The sequence below is a fragment of the Canis aureus genome, chromosome 13 (assembly GCF_053574225.1).
Source record: "Canis aureus isolate CA01 chromosome 13, VMU_Caureus_v.1.0, whole genome shotgun sequence".
NCBI classification, from domain to species: Eukaryota; Metazoa; Chordata; class Mammalia; order Carnivora; family Canidae; genus Canis; species Canis aureus.
The window spans coordinates 67,541,416-67,569,057 of record NC_135623.1 but is presented as its reverse complement, the minus strand read 5'-3'; the positions used below and the strand labels follow the sequence as shown (position 1 = coordinate 67,569,057).

Here is a 27,642-nt window from a genome sequence, read left to right as displayed (position 1 = left end):
CTATTTTAATGGAGGTAGGGTTTACTCATAAGTCTTATCACATTTAGGAAAGGGTACATCTTTTGCTTCTCTTGTAAATTTGTATTTATGTTTGATCTGATAGTCATGAAGAAAAGTGAGTGCTGCTAGGCCAAAGGTGTTCTTTGATGGGAATCCTTGAAAAGCTGGTTCTATTAGTATGATAGTATTCCAATGAAGGAATAGCTTTAGCTTGGAAAATAAACATGGGATATAGGAAGAACAGAGTTGGAGAAAAAATTAAGAAAAATGGACCATGAAATGTAAAGCAAAGGTAAATTTCTATGACTGTTCTAATCCTTTGGCTCCTCATGCTCATGGATTATAATTAGGGAGGCAAGGTGGCCTAGAAGATGGGGTGAACTTGGAACTATGGGACATCTGCTCTAGTTTTGGCTCTTCTACTAATTGAGCACCTGAGAAACTTTCTAAACACTTTTGAGTCTCTGTTATCCCATTTGAAATGTGAATAGTTAGATTCAGTACTTTTAACCAGAGATGAAAAGCTTCCTTTCCATGTAGGAGAAATACATTATTATCAAGTTAAAGTGACGGCTATTTTGGTTTTACTCTTTCTTTGAACAAAACTCATTTTAAACTAGCATAACGTGGAGTAGGAAAAGACCTATGGACTCCAATTTTGTTTCCTAATCTGCATGTCTGCATGAATTGGACTATTTACTATGACTTTCGTTTCCTACTTCTACAGGTGTTGTATGTCAACAGAGAATAACGTTTTGTTAAACAGAGAGAACTTCTTTTAGAATCCAAAATTGTTGGAAGCATATCACAATTGCAGGAAACACAATTTTCTTTTTATGATTTTTATCTTATTCTCTACAAGTGTGTATAATTTCCTTGGCATATTATATATATATGTAAAATTTTTGGTCTTAAAAATGGCCAGTTACCATTTTTGTATTGGGCCTTGAATGACAGTGAACTAGGGAGCACAACCATTTAAATTATATTCTCTGTTGCTCAAACAATTATTATTGGCAATAGGTAAACATGCAGTGTTGTTTTAAAAACACTTCTATTTTTCAAAAGGTTGTCTTTGACAGGAAATCATTAGAAAAAAACTCAAATCCTTTTCCTTCCCATGTATAGTTGAAAACATACATACTCCATGCTACACAGGAATTTTTGTCTCATAAACTCATTTATGTTTGCCTTGTAAAAAAATTACCTTTAAAAACTTTTTAAAAATATTGAGCTTTTTATACATTTTAAATTTCTAATTTGGGGCAGGGAGGGAAGGATGGTGAAAGTTAAAATTAGATAAATAAATAAATATCTAATTTTATAGTATATGCATTAATTCTACATTATATGTATATTAGTTTCAAGGCATAAAATCTGCCAAATTCTGGGATCAGAAGTCATGTGATGATTTTTTTCCATGTCTAAGCTTTAAAAAAATTGGTGGTAAAGTGCCATGATAGGTTTTTGATGCTACTTAATAAGAAACTCTCCCTCTGTCTTGCCCTCTCTCTTTCTCACATGCACACACCACACCCCAAAACAAATTTATCTTCACACACAGAACAGAAACCAAACCAATCAAATCATACAGAAAGCTGATTGGAAAACAAAGGAAACAGAGACTAGCCACAAAGAGCTTTCTCTTCTTACCTTCATTCCTCTCATCTGGGTTAGTGTAGATGGAAGCCAGAGTAAATAAAGAAAAGATAACAAAAGCCAATAAAATGAATGCTATTTCCAGGCTGGTGAACGGAAGCTCCATGAGCCACCACAAACTTCTTCACCTGCAATGGAAACCAAACATTGGTTTAGCACACTCTAACCCGGAGACAGCTTGTTCGACAATTATTTATTTTAGAATCAAACACTTGTGAGATTTACTGAAACTTGTTAAAATACTTTTGTGCACCTGGAACACTACATTCAGCACTGGCAAAAAATACAGTGTGTTCTCATTTTTTGAAATTTAGCATTACTATTGATGTAACTGAATTTACGCCTTTACCATACAGATTGGAAGAGAACGTGCATGAAGGCTGGGGCCAGGTTTTGTGTATGTACATTTGTGAGTTTTTGGATACCACTCTGGGAGTAAAACTGGGGTGTATTTCATTTCATGAAAAAAATAAGTAGTAATGTTGGTATCTATCCGACATGACTATACCCAGCTTCGCTTTTTTTTTTTAAGATTTTATTTATTTGACAGAAGGAGAGAGCAAGCAAGCACAGGCAGGGAGAGTGGCAGACGGAGAGGGAGAAGCAGACTCTCTGCTTAGGGAGCCCAATGTGGAGCTTGACCCCAGGACCCCAGGATCATGACCTGAGCTGAAGGTAGACACTTAACTGACTGAGCCACCCAGGTGCCCCAACTATACCCAGCTTCAGAGTAAAATCTCTTTGGTTTGTGTGCCTGAAATCACCTGACATCCACTAGCCAGGTGATAAATATACAATTGAAGCAATTTTTAGTGAAAAAAGCCATAGACCTCAGAGTAGCTGGATTATACCTAACCTAACTAAAGACAAAATATAATAATGCAACCATGGAGCTTCCAATTTCCGACTCAAACAAGAAGAGCTCATTTATTTAGAAAGGAAATAATAGTTCCATTGGGGGGAAATTATAGCATTATCTAGTTGGAAGTAACCTCCCTCTTTTTGTCTTTCTTTCAATGTTTAGTGCACAAATGGCAAATATTTAAATGACTCCAGATATATGTGGAAATGTTATAATTTTAAGAACATGCAGAGAATGAGATTTCACATCCTTCCACTGTAACTCATCCCCAATTCTTCATTTACTGTCTCTTTTGTGGAAGCGATTTACTGAGGTCTTTCACCTAAGAGTTCAGTTTCCTTTGCCTGTTATTTTTAAAATGACCTCATCAGACCCTTTCTTGAGAGACAACATTTGTGGCCAAAGTTAGGTTTGCCCTCTGCAGAACAGAGGTGGGTGAGGGAATCACAGATTTCTTTTTTTTTAAGGACATATTTATTATATTTGACAATAGTTTGGGAATGACTGGTCAGAAGTCTATAGCTTTTTGTGTTTTGTAGGACAGAATTTCTGTGTCCTAGGTACGCATGTTTTTTTGTTTGTTTTCACTTTTTTGTTTGTTTGTTTAGAGAGAGAGGCAGAGAGTGTGGGAACTCCCGCAGAGGTTTGGGAGGGGCAGGAGAGAGAGAAAATCTTGAGCAGGCTCCACGCCCAGCACAGAGCCCAACATGGGGCTTGATCTCACAACCCTGAGATCATGGCCTGACCTGAAAACAAGAGTCAGACGCTTAACCAACTCAGCCACCCATGTGCCCCGAGTCCGGGGCATGTTTCAAAATATAAAATTTAAAGGATATTTCCAACAGAGGTTAAAATGCATCTAAAAAACTTTTAATACCATTGCATGTTGATCTAGTTTATTCTCGTTAATGGGACCCCAGCTTTCTAGAGTATACCTCTACTATCATGTGTTTACCTATTCTTGAATTGGGCTCTAATTTTTTAGCATTACCAACAATGCAGTAGAAAAGATTTTTTTTTGTAAATATCATTTTGCAGACAGGTTTAGATTTCTCTAGGAAAGATTTATAGAAGTAGAATTGCTGAAACTATACAACTTTCAAATATTATTCTTCATAAATTTCCCTGGAATTTGCAACCGAGACTATATGTAAAGGACTGTTTCATCAATCCTTCCCCACCTCTCTCTCTCTTTAGTTTTTTTCCCTCCAGTTTGAAGTTGAAAATACTATCTTTGTTTAAATTGGCTTTTTCCTGATTTTTAGTGAGGGTAAATATTTTTTCATATGTTGATTATTTACATAGTTTTCTCTGTGAAAGCTTTTTTCATATCTTTTGTCCAGTTTTAAGCTGGGCATTTGTAATTTTCACACTGATTGTAGACACTCATTATATATTTTGGGTCTATATATTCTCTAATCTTCAATCTATCTTTTGTCTATGTTTATGGAATCTTTGATTAATCAGATATTTTTTTAAAACATTATTTTTTATGAAGTTAAATCCACCTTGACTGAAAAGCACTTGTCCATCTCTGGTCTCATTCCTAGTTCTCTCCAGGGTCTTGCCATCTCTGGGGTAGGAATTTGAAGTTAATTCTTACTTGTGACCACCTTTGCATTGATAAAGAATTGGCGGTGCCATCCATACTGCCTCACCATTGTTTCTTGTCTTCGCTGCCACACAAGAACCCGGGCTCACAGCTCCATTCTCAGGTTGAGGAGCTGTCCAACACTGTGTTTAAGAAAACAAGTGGGTGTTCTGGATGGTTTGGGGAAGTCAGAATGTAAGGAAAAGTGAATATGTTATTTTGTGGTTTGTCTAGTACCTATAACCGCGGATGAATTCTGTTCATTTCTCTAAGAATGTATTGGGTTTTTGTTGTTTTGTTGTTTTTTGGCCACTGTGTGTTTCCAAAACCCAAGGTGTGTGTCTATGAGTACAGACAGACTCTGCTAAGTCATGTTGACATTAACAGTCTGGGCCATGTTATAGCAATGGGCTGAAATAAGCACCTTGGCATATATTAGCAGAATATAATGATTTATTCAAAGGCAATATGATTCTTTGTAATAAGTAAAGGAATGTATGATTTTTGTAATAAGTGAACATGTTAGTAGCTGCTTCCAAAGTCACATATGCTTTTTTCTCTCTACATAATTTTAATTTCTTAAAATAAAAATATCCTTGGTTTTGTTTATGACAATTTTAGAGATACAGAAATATTGAGCAGATAGTACAGAGAATTCCATATATTGTCTCTCCCTGCCTTCCGTTTCTCCTGTTATTAACATCTTGCATTAGCATGGTTCAGTTGTTACAATCAATGTACCAGTATTGATGTTATTATTAACTGAAATTCATGATTTACACTAAGGTTCACTCTTCGTGTTGTACAATTCTGTCGACTTTGGCAAACTCATGTCAACCTCATTACAGTATCACACAGAATAGTTTCTCTTCCGCTTCCCTGTCATCTCTCTTTCCCACCCCCAGGCAAGCACTAAGCTCCTTACTATCTCTAGTTTTATTTCTAATTGTCATATAATTGGAATCATATGGTATGTAGCTTTTTCAGATTTTTCGTGTGAGTATGAGTTTTCAATCTATAAAGGAGCATTTTTGATGGATCATGTGGTAAGCCTATCTTTGGAGGAAACTCCCAACTAACCTTCAGAAGTGGCTGTACTATTTTGCATTTCCATTAGCAATGAATGAGCATTCCTGTTACTCTGCATCTTTGTGTTGATTTGGTATTTCATCTTTTGGGGAGATTTTAGTCATTCTAATGGTAGTATGTCATTGTTTTCATTTGTAGTTCCTTAATGGTATACAATGTTGAACATCTTTTCATGCACTTATTTGACATCTGTGTATCTTCTTTGTTCAAGTCTTTTGTCTTCTGAAGAGCAGATTTTAATTATAATAAAGCCCAGCTTATTAAATCTTTTCTTTTGTGGGCCATGCTTTTGGTGTCGTATCCAAAAACTCATTGCCAAACCCAAGGTCATATAGATCTTCTGTTCTAGAAGTTTTATAGTTTTGCATTTTATATTTAGGTCTAAAGGTTCATTTTGAGTCACTTTTTGTAAAGAACCTATGTCTGGGTTCTTCTTCCACCACCTCCTCCTCCTTCTGCTTCTTTTAAACAGATGGATATACAATTATTCAAGTACCATTTGTTGGACAGACTATCCTTTATTGGATTATCTTTGCTTCCTTATTGAAAATTAGTTCACTATTTGTGTGTGTCTATTTCTGGACTCTTGATTCTGTTCTCTATTTTTCTTCCTCTCTCATATATATATATATGAACCATATATATATATATATATATGAACCATATATATATATATATATATGAACCATAAACTTTTGTTTTGTGAAAGCCAGAATTTCCCAAATGTCCTTGGTAAATCATTTTTCTGGAGAGATCAGATTTCTAGAGAGAGTAGCATTAATTGTATGTGAAAATTAGGTCTGACTTTTGTTTTAAAAAATGAGATCTATTTTCCTTATATATTAATCTAGAGTCTTTTTAGGTTGTAATTCTAGAAAAGAAATGTCTGTGAGCAGTTTTCTGTAGTTTCAGAAGCAATTCAACTTTCAGCAGCAACTTTATCTCTTGCCACTAGAGGGAGGTCTGTGGTTGCTCTCCTGAAAATGTCTTAGCTGCTTTTAATTTCAGAGGTTGAAATCAACCTTATTTCAAAATTCCTTTTGTGATATTAAATAGTTTCATTTATTAGTGGAAGGTAAGTTAATTGAGCTTGTTTAATAAAGCAAATCTTATTCTTTTCTGTAATCTTCAATTTTTAATAAATGTGAGTTAGCTCTTAAGTGAAAAAAATATATAGTGTGTCTGTGTATATATATATATGTATATATATGTATATATATATAGCAGTTATCTATCTATCTATCTATCTATCTATCTATCTATCTATCTATCTATTTATTTGGGGGGGTACCAAATTACTTTATTTGAAGAAAAGATACAAATGAAAGAAGTAGATGTTTTGGTACAACTTCTAGAAAAGGTAAAGGTAACCCCAACATGCATGCACTGCCTCGGTGACCAGGGAAGTCACCCTGTGGCTATGGGAAGACAGCCTAAGGCTTAGCTCTCACTATCACTGTTTCCCTGGGTGTGCTTGTCAAAGATACTCTGCCATGCCAGATTCGGGAGCCCCCATCTTGCGCAGGTTGGTTACATGGTCGCCTAATTCTTTGATGGATTTCCCCTGCTCGTTCAGGTAATGAGTCTCAATGAAGTCACACAAATGGGCACTTGCAGACTGGTTGGACAGTGTGATTTCATAACGTAAAAAAGAAAAATGGGAAAAATGCCCGAAGCAGATTTTGGTTGCCTTGTCAAGTCAGGGTGGGCCCAGGGCTGTCCTTCCAGAACAGCTGGTTCTGAGCATGCTCCAAGCCCCTGTGTCCCACCACATTTGCCGCAGTGAAGGCCTGCCTCTACATTCCACAACATCCAAAACTATATATTTAAGAGACTCGTGGCATTTGTTCTCTGGCTTAGTGATCTGCTAGATTGCTTGAGGGCAGTCTCCTTCTTTGCGGTGTTGACAGCTGAGCGGTGCCGCTGCTAGAATAGAAACAAGCAACAAGGCATGCATTTGGCCCAAATAAACCAATGCTGGTCTATGGAAAAAAAAAATAAAAAGATAACTGATATATATATATATATATATATATATATATATATATATACATATATGTATATGTATATATCTTATATATATACAGATAGACACTTTGTTTTTTCCATGGAAATTTATTTTGTGGAGACTCTTTCATGACTCGTTAAGCACTGTTCTTATTGTCCTGAAAGCCACTTTTGCACTAATTATTTTAAGATATGAGGTGTGAAGTCTGAAGAAACCAAGCCCAACTCCTGTGCTATCAGTTCTTTTCCTGGAGAGCCGCTGTGCATGTGCTGTCACGATGTGTAAAAGCAGCCCCAAAATTCAATACTAAACAAAACTTGCTCTTTGAATTGGGCAGCAGGTATAAAAATAATTCTGTAACACCTTACCAAGACCCTTCTTTTCTGATTCTATTTATCCTTCACCTCCCAACTGGAGCTGCACCTCCTCCTCCACATCTTTTCTGACTACTCTTAACATAAGGGTTCTCATTCTTACATGGATTTCCTTAGCACCTGATTTCTACTTTCTATCTTTATTTTTCACAGGTAACAGGTTAATAAATATTAACTGCACCATCTCTTTTGTCTTATTTTTCTCTGAGTGAGTAAAATTCTTGCAGGTAAATGCTCTTACTTCTTTTGTCCTCTCCATGGCATTCACTATGATTTCTGTCCTCAGAAAGTTAAAATCTAGAGTCAGAAAGATACAATTAAAAGGTTGATGAGGGACATCTGGGTGGCTCAGCGGTTGAGCATCTGCTCTTGGCTCAGTGTATGATCCCTGGGTCCTGGGATCAAGTCCCACATCGGGTTCCCAGCGAGGAGCCTACTTCTCTCTACTTGTGTCTCTGCCTCTCTCTGTGTGTCTTTTATGAATAAATGAAAATCATTTTTTTAAAAAAAGGTTGATAGAAAGCATACATTAAAAAAAACACAAACTTGTATGCATGAGACATAGTACAGTGCTAGTAGCATAGAGAGAAAAGGAGGAAAAAAAGAAAAGAAAGAAAAAAGAAAAGAAAAGAAAAGAAAAGAAAAGAAAAGAAAAGAAGGCTTGGTGGGGGGTACATTTGGACCTTAAGCTTTGCGCTAAAGAAATCCCAGCTTTCAGTAGAGAGGAGTGGCAAAATCAATTCAAATGAAGGGGGTTCATTCATTCCACACATGTTTTTTGAGCCTTGCATGCTGCCAAATTGTCTGTGTGGTGGAGTGAGATGATAGGAAGAGAGAGAAGCAGGAGACATAGGAGACATAATGAGCACTTGGAAGGTGTCAGGTGCTGTTTCAAGAGCTTCACTATCTTTAACCCCTTTAATCTTCATAGTAATGCTGTAAAATAAATACTATTTGTTTTGTTTTGTTTTGAGAGAGAGAGAAAGAGAGAGTACACACGAGCGTGGGTGGGAGGGGATGGAGAGGCAGAGGGACAGAGGGCTAGGGAGAGAAAGAATCTTAAGCAGGCTCCACACCCAGTGTGGAGCCCTACACGGGTCTTAGTCTCACAACCCTGATATCATGACTTGAGCCAAAATCGAGTCAGATGCTTTGCTAACTGAGCTACCCAGGTGCCCCAAGAGCAGTTATTGTTTTTAATCTCCACTTCATAAATGAGGGCACTGAAGCACTGATACATGAACTAACTTAACTTAAATTGTAAAACTTCTGTGTGTGGGTCACATGGGTGGCTCAGGGGTTGAATACCTGCCTTTACCTCAGGGTCCAGGGATCAAGTCCTGCCTCAAACTCTCTGCGAGGAGCCTGTTCTCCTCTGCCTGTGTCTCTGCCTCTCTCTCTCTCTCTGTCTCTCATGAATAAATAAATAAAATCTTAAAAAAAAATTAGTTTGTAGTGGCACCTGGCTGGCTCAGTTGGTAGAGCATGCGACTTGATCTTAGGGCCATGAGTTTGAACCCCACGTTGGCAGTAGAGATCACTTAAAAAAATTACAACCCCCCCCCCCCCAAACAAAAACAAAAACAAAAACCTAGTATAGGGTAGAGCTAGAATATCAACTCTTGGCAACCTGGTTCCAGAAATCCTCACTCTTAATCAATGTACTATACTGGCCATGAGCCAACCAACTAAGCAACCAGGGAAACAAACACATCAAAACCTATCCTCATAGTTAGAATCCTGTTTTGCTAAGCATTAGGTGCATTAATTGAAAAAGGAATTTTTATGTTAGGTAATGGAAGAAGATAATATTGGTCAGGCAAAGGACAACTGAAAGAATTTAATGTCAAGGTAAGAGCTTAGACTTAAATGATGTTGGAAGGTAAAGAGAATGTCATTAATAGTACAAGGTCATGGGGCGCCTGGCTGACTCAAGTCCATACATCACGTGACTCTTGATCCTGGGGTCATGAGTTTGAGCCTCATGTTGGGTGTAAGGGGTTACTTAAAAAAAACAATACAACGTCATAATGAAGTAGTGTTTTGGGAATATTAATTGCATCTCCAAGGGAAGAATAGATTGAAGGAAAAGAATTCTAACTGGAAAAAATTCAGAATGAGATTTTTAGCTTTGTATTAGGTGCCAGCAATAGGAATGGAGAGGAAGAGATGAAGCCAAGAACCACTGTAAAGCAAGTTTGCTGGCTGTATGGGGTGCAGAGGATCCCCCAACACTAGTTACAATGCAGTACAAAGAGGAAGAGGGGAGATGAAGATCATGGGGAAATAAAAGATCCATGGAATGATGTGTGAATTCAGCAGTATAGAGAATATTAATTCTTCAAACTTCCTCATGGTCAGTAGACATGTAGCATATGCTGTTGTACATTTTGCAGTCTTTCGAGTATTTGAAAATCAGATTGATCATGCTGTGCCTCATCAAAGAATATGAAGACTGTTAAGTTTGTTAAAGCAGCTCAGAGAACAAAAAAATCATGTTTATTGCTAGAGTCCTATGAGAACTTTGTTTCTTCATGGAAAAAAAAAAGGCAAAGCAAAATAAAAACAGAAAAGAAAAAGAAATGGTGTCATCTAGTGGTGACTAAATGCTATAGGTTGGAAGCAAATGAGGACGAATCGCCCAAGCTCTCTGATATTTCACATTGCATATACGGTATCACACACCTACGCAACACCGTTTCCCATATTCTTTGGTTTGTCCCATGCTCAGAACATTCACTGCTTTTCAGGTAGCTGTTTCCAGAAGGAAGAGTCCGTTAATGTTTCCTATACACATGGATCAGAGGCAACGAGTTATTTCTAGCTCATCATACTGGCTGCTGGGCATAAAAACCACAAAGTAATGACCTTTGGATTGTCAGGAATGAATAGTTGGGCGATTTATTGCCTGCTGATGTGCTGGGATAACACTGTCAAATGATGTCATGGGATAATGAATATTGTCACATATATGGCTATTGAAAATGGAACCTGGGGCTCCTGGGTGGCTCAGCTGGCTCAGTGTCCAGCTCTTGATTTCGGCTCAGGTCATGGTCTCAGGGTCTTGAGACAGGCCCTGTGTGGGGCTCCATGCTGGATGTGGAGGCTGCTTAAGATTCTAAGATTCTCTTGCTCCCTCTGCCTCTGCCCCTCCCACTGCTTGCCCCCTCTCCTTCTCTCTGTCTCTCAAAATAAATAAAATCTTAAAAAAAAAAAAAAAAGAAAAGAAAAAGAAAATGGAACCTGATTATGTCCTTGTTGAATGCTCAGACCAGAGAGCCCTTAACCAGAAACTCTCTACCATCGTGCCCTTAATTCCAGAAAAAGGTGGTTTCACAGCTGTCTTTTGGGCCTCAAAACCAGCCAAAAGTTTGTTGTCTGAAGGCAAAAATGATGCCTTTAGGGCAGCCCGGGTGGCTCGGTGGGTTTAGCACCGCCTTTAGCCCAGGGCCTGATCTTGGAGACCCGGGATCGAGTCCCACGTTGGGCTCCCTGCATGGGGTGTGCTTCTCCCTCTGCCTGTGTCTCTGACTCTCTCTGTGTGTCTCTCATGAATAAGTAAATAAAATCTTACCAAAAAATGATGTTTTTAGAGGATGATGTTATCTGCATTCTCCCCACTCTGGAGTTTTGTTTTTTTTTTTTTTTTTAAGATTTTATTTATTTATTTGAGAGAGACAGAGAGAAAGAGAGAGAGCACACAAGCAGAGGGAGGGGCAGAGGGAGAAACAGGCTCCCTGCGGAAACGCAGGGCTTGATGCCAGGACCCCAGGATCATGACCTGAGTCAAAGGCAGATGCTTAACTGAGTGAGCCACCCAGGCCCCCCCCCCCCAGAGGATTATTCTGGGAGCATCTAAAAGCCAATTGGTTGTACAGCCTGCATTTCTTGCTGGGTTGTGTGTCTGGACACTTTGGTCCATCCCAGGTCGCCTAATGTATAAACAAATCACTTTGCTCTGTAGCTTCTCACAGAGTAGGACTAACTGCACTTACTATTTAGTAGGAGACTGTAGATAAACCCTATTCATTTTTAAATAAGAGAAAATAAATCTCGCTCCTTTTATCATACCGAATATCATATCACATCTAAGCTTATGGAAGCTTACTTGAGTTCCTTTCATTTACTATTGACTAAAGCATGGCCACCTTGATCTGTCATTATTATTTAGGGAATTCCCCAGAAACCAATTAAATTCAGACATTATCTTCTCTATATGGGGAGGGAATTGGGTCATTAGACTTATCTTACCCCTCCATCCTACACCCCTGCTGTCCTTCTGGCGACTAGAACGATCTTTATTAATGTAAGTCCGACCGTGTTGCTTTTCTGTTTAACTTGCAAATGGCTCTCCTGGGGATAGAATCTTAATTCCCAGGCCTTCCCTACGAGGCCCTGGGTCACCTGCCCTCGTCTGTGATGGTGGTGCCTGTGATACTTACCATGCTCCAGCCCGCTGACCTTGTTTGTGCTCCTGGTCATACTTGGCGCACCCTGCTGAGCTCACACAGCTCTTCCCCTGCCCAGGCCTAGAACGTTCCTCTTCATTTCCCTGGACCTGGTTTCTGCGTATCATTCCCTCTTCTGTTCAAGTACTGCTTCCCCTGCTTCCCCTCAGAGGCCTTTCTTGCCTCCCATTTAAAGGGGGCTCTAAGCACTCTTCATCATCCTGTTTTATTTTCATTGTCGTTCTTACCCATTGCATTTTTTTTCTTGGTTTATTTGTCTGTCTCCACGAAATAAAGCCCTATGAAAGCAGGGCCCTCGAATTGTTTACCTCTGAATCTGCAGAGTTCCAGAAAGTGACTGGTATGCCATAAATGTGTCTATAAATATTCATGGAATGAATGTAAGTGAATAAACTAATGGACCAAAAAAAAAAAAAAAAAGCACATAAACAAGCAAGTTGAAGCAGAGATCCTGGGGGAAAATCTGGGTTATAGGTATATTTAGAAATCTTGGTGATTGCTTGGTGAAGTGCTCTATTACTTGAGCAAATCCCACCCAGAGGACAAGAAGTCTGCTTTGAAAACAGCTTTAAGACTTCAAGAAAATGGACAGCCTTGTTGGGAGGGATGGTTTTTCTTGCTGCCGTCATTGCTGGCAAGGCGGGGATGTGTTTCTGGTGCTTTGTTGTTTCGTTTTCTCTCTGGCGGTGGCTTGCGGTGCACACTGCTCTTTCTGTGCCCCATCCATTTGTTCCATGGATATTGGAACAAACCCTGGGGGGCTGTTAGGATTGCTTGGGGACTGTGTGGGATGTGCTCTTTTTGTTCAATAACCTTCTTCATGTGAACGCCCCGTGTTTGCACCGAGAGCCGAAGGGAATGGGGAAAATGATTGCCTCAATCTGAAGGAAAGTTGGCCGAAGTCAACACAAAGGGCTCATTCACAGTAAGTAAATAAACTTGCCTGGGTACAAGGGACTTTTTTTTTAGTGTATATATATATATATATATATTTTAAGACTTATTTATTTGAGAGAGAGAGAGAGAGTGCACTCAAGTTGGGGAAGAAGCAGAGGGAGAGGGAGAGAGAGAATCTCAAGCAGATTCCTTGCTGAGTGTGGAGCCAGACACTGGGCTCCCTCCCAGGTCCCAAGAGATCATGACCTGAGCAGAAACCAAGAGTTGGCCCCTTAACAAAATGAGACACCCAGGTGCCCCTAGAATTTTGATTTCTTCTTCCTTTTAAAAATATTTAATTTATTTATTTGAGATAAATAGATAATGATAGATAGATAGATAGATAGATAGATAGATAGATAGATAGAATGCAAGAGGGGGAGGATCAGAAGGAGAAGCAGACTCCCTGCTGAGCCGGGAGTGCAGGACCATGACCTGAGTCAGAGGCAGACCCTTCATCGACCAAGCCACGCAGGCACCCCAGTATTTTGAATTCTTAAAGCCAACTCTATCAGAAAACTACAGGCTGAAAAAAAATTCCATGATGTTCTGCAGCTCCTCCACCTGTTTTCAGAGGCCTAAGGGGCAAAATCTGAAAAGCTGCACTAGTCACAGATATTCACACAGTCTCACTGTCAAGCGCAGGCCCTGGCCACTAACCCGACACCCATGCCATTCCCTGAGCCTGATGGAATTGTCGGCCCTTTTTGTTTCTGAGATGGAGCATCTCAGTCCCTTTTTAAAAAGTCTGAACACAACATGCAGCCCCTGCACGGAGCGATGGCCTTATGGACATGGTCTGAAACTACTTGCACATCTTTCTGTTGTGATTGTAGGAGTGAAGATGGTTGTAGATGGAAGTTTCTGTCATGGTGTAAACGCCACCTACAAAACAAGGCCTTGAGCAGGAATCCTTCCAGCTTGGAAGGATTGGGAGGCACCACCACCACATTCGTCTCTGTAGGCCGTGCTGCTGAATTATTTCCTCACTTTGTGGGCTCATTGTTATGGGCTAAATGTCTGGGTCCCCCCAGAATCCGTGTGTGGAAATCCTAATCCCCAATGTGACTTTATGTGGAGGTGGAGCCTTGGGAGGTGATTGGGTCATGAGGCTGGAGCCCTCGTGAATGGGATTAGTGCCCTCATGGAAGATACGCCAGCGTGCTCTCTCACCCCCTCTGCCACGTGAGGGCACAGGGAGGACACAGCTGCCTATGAACCAGGAAGCAGGACCTCGCTGGACATGGGACCCGCCAGTATCTTGATCCTGGGACTTCCCAGCCTGTGGAACTATCGGCCTCGTCCCAGCCTCCTCATATAAGTGATAAATGTTTGTTAGGTAAGCCACCAGCCCGTGGTAGTTTTGTTATAGCGGTACAAACGGACTGAGATACTCCTCCAAGTGGTTGCACTTGCCGATGGCAAATGTGTTCCCAGCTCCCGTACTGTTGTCTCCGCTTCATGTGTCAACCTGCTAAATGTCTCCTTGATTGATTTTCTCAGTCTTTATTTTGGATTCCCCACCATATCGACCTCTCCTGTCTTGGACTCCATACTTCAAGCCATCCTCTCTTTAAATTTTGACTAAAAAGCCATCTTCTTCCCAAGAACTTTCCCTTAAATGAAATTTCAGGTCTGGAAAGAAAATTAAATATCACTCTGCCTATACACCACACAACGATTGGATTCTCCCTAAACTGTTTTGTCAGAATAGATCCCAGCCTAAGCTTGAATTCCTCTAGTGACAGGGCACTCACTACCTTTGGAAGCTATCCATTTAACCTCTGGCTAGCTCTTGGCTCATTAGAAAACTCTTTCTTTAGATGAGCTGACTTCTCCTCATAGCCATTACAATTCCGTTCTTAAATGCAGAACTAGTAGGTTCCCCTTCTATGTGAGGGCTATTCAAATATTTGAAGACAATGAATTTGTAACATGTCACTTGCATGTCCTTTCTTTGCTAAACAAACACTCCTCATGCGACATAGTTCTGCATCTCTTTTCCCTTGTGATTTCTCTCCCTGATTTCCAAATCTTTTAAAGTGAAATACCCAAGCTAAAGACAATATTTTCTATTAGATTGCCTAGGGTCCCATAGGACAGTAGCAGAATCCATTGCCTTCTACTTGTTCTCTTTCATCAATGATCTGGTGCAAATCAATCCTACTTTTAAAAAATATTATACTTACTGACAGACTAAACCCCCATGTCATTTTTAAAATCTATATTATTGCCAAATTGTCAAATCATAGTTCTTATATTGAATTCTATTATAGTTGGTTGTTTGGTCCTTGATAGTTTTACTTACTAAATTTCGTATTGTAAGATTTAGCCCATCTAGCCCACCTAAGACCTTTTCTGGATCCTTTTCTTATCATTCCATGCCTTTGCAAATTCTTTCAGCTTTATGTCACCTATTCCAGTGAGTTTTCTATGCCAGCATTTAAATCTTTGGTGAAAACACTGCTTAGAACAAGGTTATCTGTTCAATGAGAGCAAGACAAATATGCTGTGGTTATTGGATTTGCTTAATCCTATATATTTAGGGAGGCCACTTTTCAGAGTTTTAGGGGGAATCATATGAGATAAAGTGCCTTGAATAGTGCTTTGTGTTTGGTGGGTGCTCAGTAAATTAGTCATTGAGATTTATACCCCTTCCTGAAAATTTCTTTTGAAGAGTTATTTATTTGAGAGAGAGAGACAGAGAGAGAGAGAAAGAAAAAGAGAGAGAGAGAGAGAAAGAGCTGTACATGCACGTGCATGTGCGAGTGGGGGGATGCGGTGAGGGACAGAGGGCGAGAAGGAATCTTCAAGCAGACACCACACTGAACAGGGAGCCCCACATAGGGCTCGATCCCATGACCTTGAGATCATGACCTGAGCCAGAATCAAGAGTAGAGCACTTAACTGACTGAGCCACCCAGACACTCCAGCCCCCTTCCTGAAATTCTTAAATTTAATTTGCCTCTACAGATCTGTTCTTTGTAAAAACTAAATCCCTTAATTTTAATCTGTGTCTTTATTTGTTCCATCTTCAAAAATTCTCAGGTTTTGGTTACAGACTTACTTTAAAGAGACTATCCTCATCCTTCTTGATATATTTATTCGTTTTTTAGTTTAGTTAACAACATTTTCTGGGTTTCTAACAGGTGATTTAAAAATAACATTGATCTTTTAGTGATTGTGAATGTAATAGTTGGGGAATTTTGGAAAATAAAGCAAAATAGGAAAAAAAAATCATGAAAGTGTTTGTGTTTTCATTTTAGGCAGTGGCTTTATATTGCTGAAAGAAGCATTACCAAACTTGCAATTCTCTAAGGTGTAGATTTCCTAAGGGTTTTTGTTTTTCTCCTTCTGCCTTCTAAGGATATATATGCTGTATTTAACTCAAGTTCATGCTAAGAATATTAACTTTCCTTTTTTCTTTATTCTTTCGTCTCTAGTTAGATATTCATCCTCTAATCAAAAACAGTCAGAATCCCTTTGTGATTGAAAAGTAATAGATCTCCAAAGTCTTTTTAATTCAGGGCCATTTGAGGTCTATTTTTGCCCAGGAGAGCATGAATGCAGGTATCTTTAGATTTTCCTCTTTGCTTGCTCTTCAAAGTGTTTCATTCTTCTAGGCAGTGTGGAATCACATAATTCCACCCACAACCAAGTAATTCCAATGCTTTTCAACCTGAGAGAGTTAAGATGAATTTTGTGTAACATATAAGCAAATGTTTTGCATTTTATTTTATGGCAGCATTTTGGCTCCATTTGGAGGCTGCTGAGTATGTTCAATCATTTTGGTTGAATTAGACATTTTATCATTTTGGTTACAGTAGATATTTGTTAAAATAGAAGAAAGACATTTAGGATGTTATAACTGTAATTCCAATGCCTTGAATTCCAGGTGATGTCTGGTATATCTTCAGTCTTTGAGCTTCCTAAACCTGGCAGGAGCTATCATATTCAAATATATTCAAATATTATATATAATATATTATTATATATAATATATTCAAATATATATATATATTTCCCATACTTGAGGCCATTTTTTAAAAAGATTTTATTTATTCATGAGAGACACACAGAGAGAGAGGCAGAGACATAGGCAGAGGGAGAAGCAGGCTTCCTCTGGGGAACCTAATGCAGGACTCGATTCCAGGACTCCGGGATCATGGCCTGAGCTGAAGGCAGATGCTCAACCACTGAGCCACCCAGGCGTCCCCTTGTTGCCACCTCTGAATCATATGCTTTATATTGCAAAGTTTCTATTTAGAGTTAAAGAGAGTTTCCTATTTTGTACTCTTGGCCTTGCTGAGTGTATGTTGTGTGATTGTTGAGGGTGGTGGAGTCTGGATGGATTGAGGTGGCTCTCTTGCATGTTCTCCTCTTTCCTGTAAACACTGGCTGTGCTGGGCAGAGCCCTGGAAGTGGGAGCCAAAACAAAGCATGAGATAGATACCTCACTGTTCTAACTCTTTGCAACTACGTACTCTATTTCAGGAATGAGTAACTGACCATGGCTCCTTTTGCTGTGTGTCAGTGCTGTGATTTCTGGATTGCTAGATTCCAAAGGGCAGAAATCGTGTCTATTTTTATAACCACCTCTGTAAAATTACAAGATAAGTCCTGCTAAGTTTCAAGACCAGTTTATAACTATTTTTTTTGTGATAATAATGATGGTTTGACAATAAGGTAAGAGAACTGTGCAAAGCATAGAAATAAACTCAAGAAAAAAAGATTCAATTGTTTTATGAAACTGTTAACACAAAACTTTAAGTTTATATCTTTATATGAGTAATAGTCACCAGAATATTTCTCTGATAAAGTTATACTACAGCATGAAGTTCAATTACTAAATCCTTTGTGTGTGTGTGTGTGTGTGTGTGTGTGTGTGTGTGTGTGTGTTGTGTATGTTTTAATGAAGAGTTGGCATTCAAATACTGTCAATTAATATATGGTAAGTCTCTGGACGGGCATAAAAATAATCAAGACACTTTAATCCTTGGGCTTAGCATAGCAATAAAAATTTAGGGCTGGGCAATTGTTTTGAGAAAACAGGAAATGACAATATTTCTATGCCACGAAGAACTCAAGAGATTTCATTAGACAATGATCTCATATATCCTTGGATATTTATATACCATTTCTCAAACTTAACATGTTCTTACTTTATCTCACCCCCTAACTTTTCTATTCATACTCTTCCTTTCTCATTTGACAGCAACTCTATCATCCTTCCGGTTGCTCAGGACCCTTGAAGTCATCCTCAACTCTTCTTTTTCATACTCCGTTTGTTCTTTCATTGAGGAATCCTGTTGGCTTTACCTTCAAAATATATTCAGAATCCTACCACTTCTATTTCAACTACTCTGATTTAAGGTACTTAAAAAAATTAATTAATTAAGACTGCCCAATATGGGGCTTGAACTCATGACCCTGTGTTAAGGGTCACATGCTCTACTGACTGAGCCAATCAGGCTCCCTTAGATACACTTAGTTCTTACAGGGTTTAATGAAATACCCTCCTGATCTCTCAGTTTCCTCCCTTACTTTTCTTAAGTCTGTTCTTAAGACAGTATTTGAAAAATTTGATTAACTTACCGGCTGAAAACTCCAATACAACTCTTCCATCCACTCTGAGTAAAAGCTAACATCCTTGTAATGGCCTTAGAAGACTTTCCATGATCTGGTTGCTGTTGTGTCTCTGACTTTCTCTCTTGCTCCCACCCCCACCTCCATTCTAGATGCACTGGTCTCCTGGCTTCTGCTCCATCACTCCAGGCTTGCTTGCATCTTAAAGCATTTATCCTGGTTGTTCTCCTGGCCTAGAACGCTCTTTCTCCAGATAGCTAAATACTTCCTTCCTTCAAGTCTTTGCTTGAAATAATCTCCTCAATGTGGTCTACTCTTATCACCCTATTTATATTTGAAACTTCCTAACCTCCTTAAACCACACTGTTTTATTTTTGCAAAACAGTTTTACCCTCTGGCTATGTACTTATTTATTATGTTTTTTATTTAGTATAATGATAGAATTTAGCATCACAAAGGCAAGGATTTTTGCTTGGTTTGTTCTTTGAACCTATACCAGTGACTGAAGTAGTATTGGCACATGGTAGGTGCTCAATTAGTACTTATCAATCAATATTGTTGAATGAATGAATGGAGGTCTGATGGGTTTGATATAGATTTGACTGTTGGTATGATTCCTTACCAGTGTTAATATCTTTGATTAAGTTACTATAAAAATGAATTTGATAAACAGTATACTAGAATGAAAGAAGCTTAACCTTTAGAGTCTTACATTACTCTAGCCTCTGCCACTTACTAATACAGTTTCTGCATTTTTAACATAGGGATAATAGTATCTGGGGTGCCCGGGTGGTTCAGTTGGTTAAACTTCAGACTTTTAATTTTGACTCGGGTCATGATCTTAGGGTCCTGGGATGGAGCCAGACATCAGGCTCCTTGCTCAGTGGAGAGTCTGCTTATCTCCCTCTCCTTCTGCCCCTCCCTCCCACTCATGCTTTTTCTCTCTTTCTAAACTAAATAAATCTTTTAAAAAAGAATAATAATATCTACCTCACAAGGTTGTTGTGGTGATTAAATGAATTAACATATATAATACTCCTGATATAGTAACTGACCCATTGTCGGATCTTATAAAGATGATAGCTATTATTACTGACCTTCTTATTCACAGGAAGATTATGATAGGCTTTCATAAGATGAGTGCATTCTATCAAACACTTAAGGAAAAAAAACCCACCAATCTTACATAAAACCTTTCAGAAAATAAAAGCAGAGAAAAACAATTCCCAATCATTTTATGAGGCTTGCATTAATTGTGATAAACAAACCTGACAGATACTAAAAAAACAACAAAAGAAAACTACAGATCAATATTCCTAATGAATATAAACTGAAAAATTCTAACAAAATAAGAACAAAATAAAATCCAGTGATGTACATAAAAGGATAACAGAATGATCAAGTTTATCTCAGGTTATCCTAAGGCTGATTTAACACTTGATATTCAATCAATGTAATTTTCTCTCTTAAGAGAATAAAGAAAAAAGACCCCATATAATCATTTAAATCAATGCAGAAAACTCATTTGACAAAATTGAACTCCATTCAGAATAAAAAAATTCCCAGCAAATTGGAATAGATGGGCTCTTCCTCAAACAGATAAAGTGAATATCTAAAAAAACTATGGCTACCATCATACTTAAAGGTGAAATATTGAATGCTTTGCCCCTAAGCAGTAGTATCCACTTCAATCACTTCTATTCGATGTTATGCTGGTGTAGCTCTAGCCATTGCAGTAAGGTGAAAAATAAAAATAAAAAAGCGTGAAGAACGTAACAAAAATAAAACTATCTCTATTTGGAGATGACATGATGGCTTAAATAGAAAATCCTAAGGATTCTATAGGGAATTATTAGAATTTGTCAAGATCTCAGAATTCAAGGTCACTATTAAAAAATCAACTTTATTTTGATTAATTTCAAAAATTATAAAATAAAACATAAGAATTCCACTTAAAATAGAATTTAAACACTTAGGAATAAATGAACAAAATATGTACAAGACCTTTACATTTAAATACCATGTGGCTGGTACATGTAAACACTCCGATTTTTATTACCATCATAAAGTTAGTTCAAATTTGGTGTCTGTCATCTCAACTAAAGAAGTGCAGTCTATTTTTTTTTCAAAGGAGTGCATTCTAATGAACATTTTTCACATATAGTAGCAAAACTTAAAATGACGCAATGAAATGGTTTATCTTTGTTGTATAGTCTTAGAACATTAGATTTAAAATATTTTTCTTTTTTTAAGTAAGCTCTATGTCCAATGTGGGGTTGAACACATAATCCTAAGATGAATAGTTATATGCTTTACCAACTGAGCCAGCCAGGTGCCCTCAAATATTATTTTAACAATGAAATTAAAAGTGAAAAATATCTATCTAGTTAATTTCACATTTAGGATTCCAATTACCTTTTCATTCAAGACTATGAATTTTGCCCACATGTTTACCTTTCCTTCCTCCCAAAGGTCATTAGCAATTCAAGAGCTATGTGGGTATTTTATTATTACAATAAAAAATATGTGACAAAAAATATCACCTTAGCCATTTTTAAGTGTATAATACAGTAGTATTAAAAAGAATGATGTTAAAAAAGGGAGAAGTGCCTGGCTGGTTTATTCGGCCGAACATGAGACTTTTATCTCGGGGTTTTGGGTTCAAGCCCCACATTTTTGTTTTGTTTTTTTAATTTTTTTTTTTTTGGAGTTCAATTTGCCAACATATAGCATAACACCCAGTGCTCATCCCGCCAAGTGCCCCCCTCAGTGCCCATCACCCAGTCATCCCAACCCCCCGCCCACTTCCCCTTCCACTACCCCTTGTTCATTTCCCAGAGTTAGGTGTCTCTCTAATGTTTTGTCTCCCTCATTGATATTTTCACTCATTTTCTCTCCTTTCCCTTTATTCCCTTTCACTAATTTTTATATTCCCCAAATGAATGAGACCATGTTTGTCCTCTGATTGACTTATTTCACTCAGCATAATACCCTCCAAGTCCCTCCATGTCGAAGCAAATGGTGGGTATTTGTCGTTTCTAATGGCTGAGGAATATTCCATTGTATACATAGACCACAGCTTCTTTATCCACTCATCTTTCGATGGACACCAAGGCTCCTTCCATGGTTTGGATATTGTGGACATTGCTGCTATAAACATCGAGTTGAGTTAAAAATAGATCTGCCTGGGATCCCTGGGTGGCGCAGCGGTTTGGCGCCTGCCTTTGATCCAGGGCGCGATCCTGGAGACCCGGGATCAAATCCCACGTCGGGCTCCCGGTGCATGGAGCCTGCTTCTCCCTCTGCCTGTCTCTGCCTCTCTCTCTCTCTCTCTCTGTGACTATCATAAAAAAAAAAAAAAAAAATTTTTTTTTAAATAGATCTGCCTTACGACCCAGCAACTGCACTGCCGGGGATTTACCCCAAAGATACAGATGCAGTAAAGCGCCGGGACACCTGCACCCCGATGTTTATACAAGCCCCACGTTAAGTGCATATTGATGTAGGAAACAAAGGAAGAAGAAAAATTATTAAATTTCCTTACTACTTACAGCTCGGTGACAAGTCCTTGAAACAGGCAGAGTGACATTCCTTTAGGGACTCAGCTGCCTCAATGTTGATACTTTCCTAAGGCAACAGGTAATCTTAGCCCAACCTCCAGGATCCTGTAAGCTACTTTAACATATAAAAATTTCTTTGGAAACTTCCTTTATCCCTACTCTCCAAGGTACACATTGGCGATCACTCTCCAAGTGTATGATCAATCAGTATACATCTGACATGACTCAGGTTTTATTAGACAGTAATGAATAACCTTTTCTCAACAATAGCCAGCCCCTTCAAGGTCCTGGAAACTTGCTTCCAAAATTCCTTAGACCCTAAGGCTATCCTAACCCTTCCCAACTTGAAAATATGTAATGGGCCACACCTCATGACCCAGTGCACCTCTTTCTGCTGGTGGGTCCTGCTCCTAAGCTTTAATGAAATCACCTTTTTGCACCAAAGATGTCTCAAGAATTATTTCTTGGCCATTGGCTTCGAACCTTAACATCTTCTATATCATGGAGATTACTTAAAAGATAAAATCTTTTTTTAAAATTAAAGATTTATTTATTTATTTGAAGGGGGGAAGAGCAGAGGGAGAGAAAGTCTCCAGCCTTCTCCACACTGAGCAAAGCCCAACGTGAGGCCTGATCTTAACGATCCTGAGATCCTGACTGAGCTGAAATCAAGAGTCTGATGCTTAACCAACTGAGCCATGCAGGCACCCTGATGTATACTTTTAAAGAATAAATCCATCACAGTAGTGGAAGACAGGCACGTGGATGGTGAATGAAATGTCAGTTTAAAGGAATCTCTGAAACCCATGATGCAGATGGGATCAGAACATGGAAAAGCCAACAGAGGCTGAAGAGCTGGTTGCACAGTTCAAGTGACATGAAAGCTGCTGGGGAAGGGAGCTGGCTTGGCACAGCAGGAGCTCGCTGGAGTGGGGTAGGATCAGTTGACTACCACTGCAGGATGCATAACTGGTCCCTAAGAATAGAGGAGGGGGCTGGAGACACCCCTGGGCCAGTGGAGAAGTGGAGCTGTCACTGTAAGGAGGGCTTAGCCATTTATTTATTTATTTATTTATTTATTTATTTATTTATTTATTTATTTAAAATAAAGGTGATTCCGAGCCCCTTCTTGGCTTTCTCAATGACAAAGGATCCCTGGCCTACTTTCTGCCAAAGTACCCTTCTGCCCAATCATCCTCACCCTCCATCCAGAAGGAAAAACCCCTCCTGGGGATAAATCCCACTGGATTCAGTCTTTTTGTTCTGAGTATCAGTATTCCATTTTATGAAAAATCCCACATTTTGCTTATCAATTCATCAGTCGATAGGCATATTTGGGCTGTTTCCAGTTTGGGACAATTATGAGTAAAACTTCTGTGACCATTTATGTAAAAAAAAAGAAAGAAAAGATCGCTACCCTTAAAACTACAAAACACTTCTGAGAGACATCAGATAAGAGCTAAATAAATTGAGAGATATACCATGTTTATAGATTGGGAGATTTAGCTTATTCCTAACTTAACCTATAAATTCAATGTAATCATAGTCATAATCTTACCATGCTTTTTGTAGAAATTGATAATCTGATTCTAAACTTTCTATGGAAATGCAAAGGAGGTAGCATATCCAAACATTTTCAAAAAAAGAAAAAAAGAAAAGTAAATTTAAAGGGCTCATATTACCTGACTTGAAGACTTCCTGTAAAGCTATGGTAATCAAAACAATGTGGTGTTTTCATAAGAAGAGAAAAATGAATTAATGGAACTGAATAGAGTCTGAATTAAGACCTACTTTTAAAAAAATTATTTATTAATTCATGAGAGACACACAGAGAGAGAGAGGCAGAGACACAGGCAGAGAAGAAGCAGGCTCCATGCAGGGAGCCTGACATGGGACTTGTTCCTGGGACTCCAGGATCACGCCCTGAGCTGAAGGCAGGCGCTAAACCACTGAGCCACCCGGGCTGCTGAAGACCTACTTTTAGTGGTCATTTGATTTTCTACAAAGTCTCCAAAGAAATCCAGTGGGGAAAAGGAAAAAACAAATTTTTTTAAACAGCGGTGGAACAACTCAAGCAAGCACAGAACTTCCACTCCTGCTTTACACCAAACACAGACACATAGTTTTAGGACTGAATGTAAAAGCTAAAATGATAAGACTTCTAAGGAAAAAGAAGAAAATAAAACATAAAATTGTATCTTTGCAATTTGAGAAAAAAAGACTTTTTTAGATAGTACACAGAAATTAATAACCATACAAAAATAGGTACTTAGATTTCATCAAACTTTAAAGCTAGTGCTCACCTTCAAGAAAATGAATAAGCTGGCCACAGACTGGGAGAAAATACTACAAAATATGCATTTGACAAAGGACTTGTAGCTGCAATATATACTTACAAAAGCACCTCCAGTCAATAATAAAAAGACTAACAACCCAATTTTTTAAAAAAATGGACTATATATATATATAATATAAATTATATATTTTATTTTATAAAAATGGACTATATATAGACTATTTTAAAAAAAATGGACTATATATATATATATATATATATATATATATATATATATATAAATTTATTTAAACAATTGAACTCTGGTTAGTGACATGCATCCCTAAATGTTTAGGTAAAGTATACTGAGGTCTGCAACTTCAAAATGCATCATAAAGGTAAGGAGGATGGAGCCTCTGGGTTGGTGAACATGTGTGGATTTGGGAGAAGTGCTGTGCCAGGACAGGGTGTAGGAGCTCTGTGCCCTTCCCCACACCTTGCCCTGTGCATCTCTTCCATCTGTCTGTTCTGAGTTATACCCTCTTATCTTAAACTGGACATCTGAAAACATTAAAAAATATCTATATAATACCAAAAAGAATAACCCAGAAAGAAATAATTGATAATCTGGACTTCATCAGAATTAAAAATTGCTTTGTGAGGGACTATATTTAGAGAGTGAGAAGACAAGCCACAAACTGAAAGATAACATTTGCAGAACTCAAAATCTGATAAAGCAGTGTTTGCAAAAATACACAAAGAACTCTCAGACTCAACAATAAGAAAATAAACAACCCAATTAAAAAAAAAAACCAAAGATCTTTCAGACATCTTGCCAAAAAAGATATCGATGTCACCCAGCATATGAAAAGATATTTCCTATCATGTCATCAGGGAAGTGCCAATTAAAACAACAATGGGATACCACCACACACCTATTAGAGATCCAGAACACTGTTAATGGAGATGTCGAGCAGTAGAAGAAACTCTTATTCATTGCTGAAGAGAATGCAAAATGGTACAGCCTTTTCCTTTTTTTTTTTTTTTTTAAATCTATTTATTTATTTTAGAGAGAGTGAGAGAGAGCACAAGCGGGAGGGGCAGAGGAAGAGGGAGAGAGAATCTCAAGCAGACTCTGGTCTCAGCTCGGAGCCCGATGCAGGATTTGATCTCATGACCCTGAGATCATGATCTGAGCTGAAACCAAGAGTTGGATGCTTAACGGAATGAGCCGCCCAGGGATCCCAGTACAGCCATTTTTGAATACAATTTGGCAGTTTCTTACAAAACTAAAGGTATTCTTGCTACATGATCTAGCAACTATTCTCTTTGGTATTTGCCCAAAGAAGTCGAAAACTTATCTCCAACCAAAACCCAGCACACAACTTTATTTATCTTTCCCAGAACATCAAATATGTCCTTCAGTAGGTGAATGGATAAACTGTGGTATACCCAGACAATGGAATATGATTCAGCTCTAAAAAGAAACGAGCCACGATGCTATGAAAAGACATTAGGGAACCTTCAATGCCTCTTACTAGGTGAAAGAAACCAATCTGAAACGGCACGATACTCTATGATTCCAACTATAGGATGTTCTGGAAAAGGCAAAACTATGGAGTCAGCAAAACCAGTAGTGGTTGCCACGGATGGGGGAATTCAACACCCAGGGTGAAGCCTAACATAAACTATGGACTTTGGGTGATTATGATGCGTCAATTTAGATTAATCAGTTGTAACAAATGTACCACTGGGGTGGGAGAATGTTGACAATGGGGGAGGCTGGGGACGTATGAAAGATATTTGTACTTTACTCTTAATTTTGCTGTGAACCTAGAACTGCTCTAAAAATATAAAAGTAAAGAATATGAACTGATGGATGACTAGATGGAGGGGTATTGGATAGTATATGAAGAAGTCAATACGGCAAAATGTTAATTGTAGACTCTATGTGGTGGGTGTTCAGGTGTTCATGGTATAATCATTTTAATTTTTTGTATGTTCGAAATTTTTCAACAATTTGGGAACAAGTCTTTGCTGCTAAAATATGAAAATATGAAAAACAGCATTTCGGGTTTGTGTTTGTGTAGATTAATTATAAACATTGCACCCTCTGAGAATTTTTGTTTTTAATGGTTGGTAATGTGATTACTGCTGTGTCTCAGCAGAGAGGAGCCCTATGGGACTGGATGGATCCTCTACACCTCATCACACCACACAATAGGCGACTGAATAGCCCCCGTCCAATTTGAATTTTCAAGGCACATCCTATGACATTTTTTACCTCAGAATGCTAGTTGAATATCTAGAACAAAATAATATTGGTTACGGATTTCTATCGTAAGATTTACGTTACAAAAAGTCCATAGAAATATTCAGGAGGAAATGTTACCATTTATCTGCTTTCAACCTAAATTAAAAAATTAAGCTAGCATTATTTAAGTAACTATGTCCCTCGGAAGTATTTCTCTTGAAGTTATTTCTTGCTTTCACCAGAATACAGTACCATAATTTCAACAAGAGGAAAGTACGAGAACTGAAAGTTCTCGCTGAATTCTATCTCAGAAGTAAATGAAAATACATTTCTTCTTCCTTGGTCGGTGGGGGGGACTGGCACAAAGAAGTCAGTCAGTCTCAGAGAGCAGAGGAGAAGAAAACTGTTCTGAGAGTGTGTTCTACAAAGCATAGGTTTCTTCTCCCCCTTTTTAGCTATATTTCTTTTACACTAATGAAAATCTCCAGGAAAGAACAATAAGTGGGATTTCATATCTGTGGCAATGAAATTAATTACCAGTCAATACAGATTAAGGAAAAAAGAAGAGTTTCGGTTGAGGCTAAGAAAATATGAGGGTTTTATAAAAACTTACCAGAAGCATTCCTGTCTCTGAGAGTGGCTAGGAAGAAACTCATGAGTCTGATTCAAACAGAGTCTTCAGTGTCCTGGGGGTGAGGGCAGGACACGCCGTGTCCCTTAGTAAACATTTTCACCGAACTCTACAAGGCCGTGAAAATATAGGTGCTTCCTGATGCCAATTCATTAACCAAAGTTTACTAATCCAGCTAGAATTTTAATTAAGATTTATCCAAAGAGAATCTGCGCTTCCAAAGGAAAGAAGTCATTCCCCCTCTGCAGGATCAAGAAGGAAACAGGAAACTCTGAATAAGTTCAGTTATGTACTTTTTCTATCACACGCCCTTGTGTAAATACCACTAATATATACAGCTCTGAGCCA

At 38.4% G+C, this 27,642-nt stretch overlaps 1 long non-coding RNA gene and 1 pseudogene across 2 annotated transcripts in view; one reads left to right on the top strand and one right to left on the bottom strand.

The window, feature by feature from the left end:
• Positions 1–27,642, top strand: part of LOC144282649 (tripartite motif-containing protein 60-like) — a 209,574-nt pseudogene that overhangs the window by 151,094 nt on the left and 30,838 nt on the right. The window lies entirely within an intron of this gene.
• Positions 1,763–27,642, bottom strand: LOC144282646 (uncharacterized). Its single transcript, XR_013351146.1, has 3 exons — positions 27,277–27,642; positions 12,026–12,148; positions 1,763–1,787 (listed from the first exon to the last, which is right to left on the bottom strand). It is a non-coding gene; the product is annotated as an uncharacterized LOC144282646 (long non-coding RNA).